A 6,275-nucleotide genomic window follows, 5' to 3' on the forward strand; every position below is an offset into this window, starting at 1 on the left:
CAGCTCTTACTTCTACATATAAAAGTGAAAACTTTTTTTTCTAATTTTAATGTAAGAAATTAAAGCTATAATTACCGTGAAAAAAAAATCATAATAAAAGCGAGGGGATAAATACAGAAAGATGAACAAACAAGAACACCGCTTAATTTTGGTGCTTTTGATTGGTGAACAGTTTCTGCTTGTTGTATGAAACCTGTCGTACTGCTCATTGATGGTCAAGTCCGGCAAAGGAGAAGGGATGTCTCTGACAGATGGAGGTCGTTCAAGGTCAAAGGTCAAAAGCTTTATTTAAAGTCGATACATATAAAATGAAAAAAAAATTGATAAATGAACATTTGTTACAAATGTTTGTAACTTGGAATTATACACTCAAACCGTCAGTGTGTGACTTTTTGGGCAAGTAAAGAAAAAGGAAAACGCTTTGAGGAACATTTTTATCAATAATGCTTGGCTAAAATAAATGAAACCTAGATATTAAACGGTCAAAATGTTCCTCAAATAATTAATCAAGAAAACACCAACGTGACAGGTCCCAACTCAAATTTCACTATAAAAAAGATCACACATAGTTTCATTCCAATGTCCTTAAGTTAAATTTTTTGAAACAAGGAATGATGACACGCCGTCAATCTTAAAGATTTATACTATAAGAAAACACTTGTTATATTTGCTTAACAAAGTAGAAGTGATTCTATAATCAGTTAATTATATTCATTTCTGTCACAGCTGCGTAAAGCCAATGGTAACATGATGTACAGATTACAGATAATTTTACTGAATATTAAATAAATGATAAGAATTATTTAATTTCCAGTGATCAACACTTTATTATTTGTCATTACCGTCAAAACGAGGACACTTAAATTGAAACGACCCTTAAATTTTCTTAAATAGAAATTTAAATCATACGAATTCTAAATTCATCTTATCGTCAGTTTCTGACACTAAACGTATTTGTTTTCTACAAAACAAACATATTGAATGCCACCCAAAACAAGAAACTGTCGAATACAAGGATATAATTTCATTAAAACTGAATTAGCTTGTAACGGCTAATTCGCAGATAATATTTCACTTCGTAATAGCCATCTTTTCTTGGTTATGAAGTCTTATACATTTTAGACAAAGAGGTAATATAATGGAACACCAAGTAAGAAACTGTCAAATTTTCTATTTGCTTTCATGTCTGTAAGATAATTGTTTCGTGTCAAACATAATGCAGTATGTCCAATTACCTTGGCAAATATGCACTTCAGTTAAAATGAGAAAAAAAATTAAAATCACTGCAGATTTGATAAATCCAATATTCTCATAAAGATGAAAATTGAATGTTCGTGATATCGCCAAAGTTTAAAACTTCTCAACTGAAGTTTCTCGTTAGAGTTCACTTCTTAAAACTGTTGATCTAATATTATATCCACAGCTTAGAACAAGCGACAATAAATCATGATAATTGGGTAGCTAGGTAGACTTAACCTGCTCATATGTGAGTAAGTATGAGTTGTTATTTTGTTCATTAGTATCAAACTGAGCTAAAAAGTTCACCTCGTCCGTTTGAATATGAGATGATCGGAAGTCTACATCAGCCTCAAGTTAAATCTCATCTTCCATCTATTACAGTGATTTTATAAGTGGTGGACTGGACTTCCTCTGTAATACATGTACAGTTAATCAAACGCATTTAAATTGACACATATACTACTGTCTTGTGGTTACATGTTTAACCTATGAATTTAACCACAAGTTCTCATACAAACTTAAGGACATGCGTACCTTGAAACATATTTTAAACTTTCTCCCCCTTTCATAATTTTCATTTGTGAAATTTATAGTTTCGTCTAGAAGAAACTTCAAAATGGCATTTGTTGTTTTTCAAGTCTCTAAGATTTATTATGTGTAGCTTGCAATAGTTTAGTTCACACTTAAAACCTTTTGACGGACGCATTATGGTAAGTATCACTGTCCGTCCGTCCAAATCTCACGAGATTTCTCATGAACGCTTTAGGAGATTTATCTTAATAATTTGTGTTACAGTGTTTGTTTACATAGATGGAACAAGTTTCCTTTCGTTTCTTTTATTGTCTTCCTATTTTCATCTTTAACATTTTGTTATTATTATTATTATTTTTACCATGACCCACATTCACGGGTTTGACTATGCACGGGTAGTGTGTAAATACATCGATGCTTTATACCGTCCGTGAGAGACCCCAAATGATAGCCAAGGGCGTTAAGAAACCCCTCAGTCCGTCATGAATTACAAAAACCACATATGAGTGCAAACCGGGTCTAACAGAATTGAGTATATATGTTAGCACGAAAACAAAAATTAAACCAAGTATAGGAATAGTCAGATGATGGTCAGCATCTCTCATATCGTGCAAATGATTGGCTAAAGCTGTGTTACCAAAGATTTTTGGGGGGGATTTTAGTGGTTTCTATCCACAAAGACAGTCGAATTATCAACTCAATTATCGGGTAGAAGCAACGATGCCCTAGCTTTATAATGCACGAAATGAAGGTAGTAACGGATCTACGGAAGTGCTATCGTTTTCAACTTTATCGTTATAGTGTTATTTAATTATTATTATCATTTTCATAGTTACGAGACTATAAACAACGATAAAAGGAGGATGCTTCGGATGTACAATCGACAGAAATAAAACTAATTCATCAAATGTTGTTCAAAGCCGTCTCTCGCAAGCCACTTGTCTTATAGTCGTCTTCCAATCAACACATCTGCTTAAATATTTCGAATACATGTTAAAGAAGATATTCTTATTAGTTGTTGTGCTGATATATGGAATTGGACAAATTGGATAAAAGCCGCGTTTCAGTAATTTCTATAAACATCTTACAATCGGAAGCAAGTGAGACAAATGCTACTGCATATTTTAACAAAAAAAATATAAAGGAGTAAAATAAAATAATAACAATAAGATTAAGTACCATTCTTCGTAAGAATTAGGCAGTGGGTGGCACATCATTTTTCTCAATTTAGTCATTTTTGCCTTAAATATGTTCAATACATCTAGTAAACAAACTGAAAAGCATTTCGATTTTATCCCGAAGCATATATACCGTAGGAAGTTTTTGATTGCATATATAGGGAAAAAGTGTGGGCAAATTTTCCCGCCATTTTCCCATATTGTATTTCAACTAAATTTGACCCATCAGTATCTTAAAAAGGCAATTTTTACAAGCATTTTTTATGGTAATTTCTGGAGGTTATGAGGTATGAATACTTGGATAATGCAATAAAATCTCTGCTTTTTTTTTTCTTCTTCATGTCCCACTTTATACACACTTTGCCTGATATTTAAATAGAGAAGTACTGAAATAACTAACACAATAACAAGATACCTGTTGTTAAGGGGAAATAACTTTCTAACGGGAGATAAATCATGTTGACAGCAATTTAGGACTATAAGAGTAACTCTTCAATAGGCAATCGTACAGATCAAATAGTAACGGACCGATTTGTTTTGAATACGGTACCGATTGACTCATTACATGTTTAAAGATTATATTCAATTACTTTATTGGCTGAAAATTGAGATACTTGTTTTTAAGGTACGGAAAACTCTTTTGTTCTAAAAACTATTAAGATAAACTCAAAGCAAAAATAAATAATAAAGTGAAATACGAAACAGGTCTTTTTCACAAATTAGCTATCGAAATGAAAAGACAGGAGTGAAAGTTCACGCTAATTATTACGTCTTTTTGTCTGTATTATGCTGATTTGAAATCAATTAGTTCATATTTCGTTTTTGGTTGTAACTTCAGACACGACTGCAAGAATATTGCAAAATAGGAGACGTCCATTAAGTGAAACAGATAGGTTTGTATGGCTGGTTTTCTCGGGTAGTCAATAACATATCTTAAATACTTTAACTTTGACTGAAAATTTATATGGTTGATAAAAACTAACTAATGGTATCCCTGTCGTAAAAAATGAGTCGGTCAATTGTCGCTAACCATCACATCTGAACTAAAATCATTCAATACATCGCGTGAAAGTATAAAACTTAAAGTTTAAATCGTGTTGTCATATCCTCCCTGAGTTCGACAGTAATTTTGACACTAACAAGTCCATTATAAACCGCCCGTTCTTATTATACTCATTATTTGTCTTCTAAATATTGAATGTTCTTCAATATTTCAATCAACAAAACACACATTGACAATTTACAAGATTTCTTTTCGGAGTTACTTAATTCAATTTTATTTAATTTTCTAATCAATAAACCAATTAAACTATAGCGGAACAAATGTATGTAAACACTCAAACAAGTTCCACAAAGACGTTTTTCCAGGTGCGTGCCATCTTGATATTTACTTACCTGTTGGTTTCATCTCAATCAGCACCATTTATTTGTTTGTCGTTTATTCAACCTATGTGCAAAATATGCCACCATCCAATTTAAGTAGTTTATTGGCACACAACCCTGTGTTTAAGTAAATTTCGTGGCGGTTGGTAAATACTGAATATTTGACCACCAAACCTGCAGCCGTTCAATCCTTCCGGTCACATTGAAAAGCTAGAGTCTTGTTGTCGTTTGGTCTCCATTCAGTTAATAGGTACAAACTTTTTAAGAAACAAAACGCGAAACGGGAAAAAAATGTTACCAATGGGTTATGCATACATTTCATTGTTGGTAGCAGTTTTATTTTCACTTCTTAATAAAAAACAAAATAAAGGCTTTATGCTGACAAATCAAGGTCATTCTACATGTGTCCTCAAAGGGATACTAAACAAGATGAGATATTGTTATGGTGAGAGCCGTAATGGATCATTTTCTTAATGTTTTAAAGGGAAAGTACCACATCGTAAGTATGGAAAGACTTAACAGACTATATTTTCGTCAATTTACTACATCTTTTAAAATAGCCGTTTCTGATGACAACTTGGCATGGTGATATGCCATTATGTGAATATAGATAAACATGATTTGACAATGTTAGCTTCTTTTAATCTTCACTGTAATATACTTCATACGCCGAAATGAATTCTGTATAGCTGTCGAATGGAGAAGTAAAATTTCCCTGGCAGTGAACAATGTAACCATTTGAGAGTTTCAAGTTCTTTTTTCTTAAATGACACACACGTTCATTCAAATTTCTACACTAAGTAATATTCTTCATTTTTTTTCTTATAAATAAAATGATCAAGAATGTCTTAATCGGTAGGGAAAGTGCTTTTTCCCAGGTTTAAATTCATTATTGAGTAGATTGGGTTTTATGGTTACAGTATAGTTGCCATTTATTTTCTATCCGTTTCACGAAATCAAGAAAACGGAAACACCCAATTTATTTTAACAGCCATTTCAAATTACTCTACAATATATTAATGGCTTCATTGTCATTACTTGCCACATTAGACGAAAATCGCTGGATGAAAGACCGTTGAAAATATATAGCTAATACTAAAATTCGCTTCAATTTGCGGATTGATTTTCGTGCATCATGGTCATCACCAGAAATAACAATTAACTACAAATTATTTTAATTTGCCACTGCAGTAAAAATAAAGCACTCGTACGTTTCATTTCCGAATAACAACGGCTATTTTAATTTCGGTACGGACCCGTTGATTACCACCCGGAAATGAATAAACTTTGATACCAAAATAATATAAGCTCCCTCATGAATTATATCCCCATCAAGACCTTCTGCCAAGTTAAAACCACAAAGCATAGCTGTTATACACCGTTTACTGTTTGATTTATGACAACAAGTTATAAATTAACAATCAAAATGATGAAAACGACCCTGCATCCATGCCGTTAATAAGATTTAAAATGGTAGAGGGCGGAACAACAATAAAGGCTATAACAATAATTAAGATGTCGAAAAGGAGTATCATAGAGTTTTATACGACCGAATCTTGTACATTTGAGAAGATTGTGAGAATTATGAGGGACTATTCCCTTATGATTATAAAAGTAACAAAATCACTCAACAAATAATTCCCACTTCGGCATGGCACTGTAGTTATAAAACGACAATCATACATCAGTTTAAATGACGAAATGTGAACTTTCTCCTTAGTAACTTAAAGCACTACCAAGGAAAAAAGAATTATAACTTAAAAAAACAAACAAACCAAATATATGATATGTGATCTAGTAAACATTGTGTAATAATCAAAAACTTTATATTGACATTTTCGGTTGTGACGTCATGAGTTTGAGAGCCATTGAAATGTTGAATAGTTTCATGGAGAAAGATGTTATTACGGTCAAGTTATGTGATAATGCGTACATGTACATGTG

This window comes from Perna viridis, chromosome 4, assembly GCF_037379345.1.
Source record: "Perna viridis isolate PV_CMFRI_1.1 ecotype Kerala chromosome 4, ASM3737934v1, whole genome shotgun sequence".
Taxonomy (NCBI): Eukaryota; Metazoa; Mollusca; class Bivalvia; order Mytilida; family Mytilidae; genus Perna; species Perna viridis.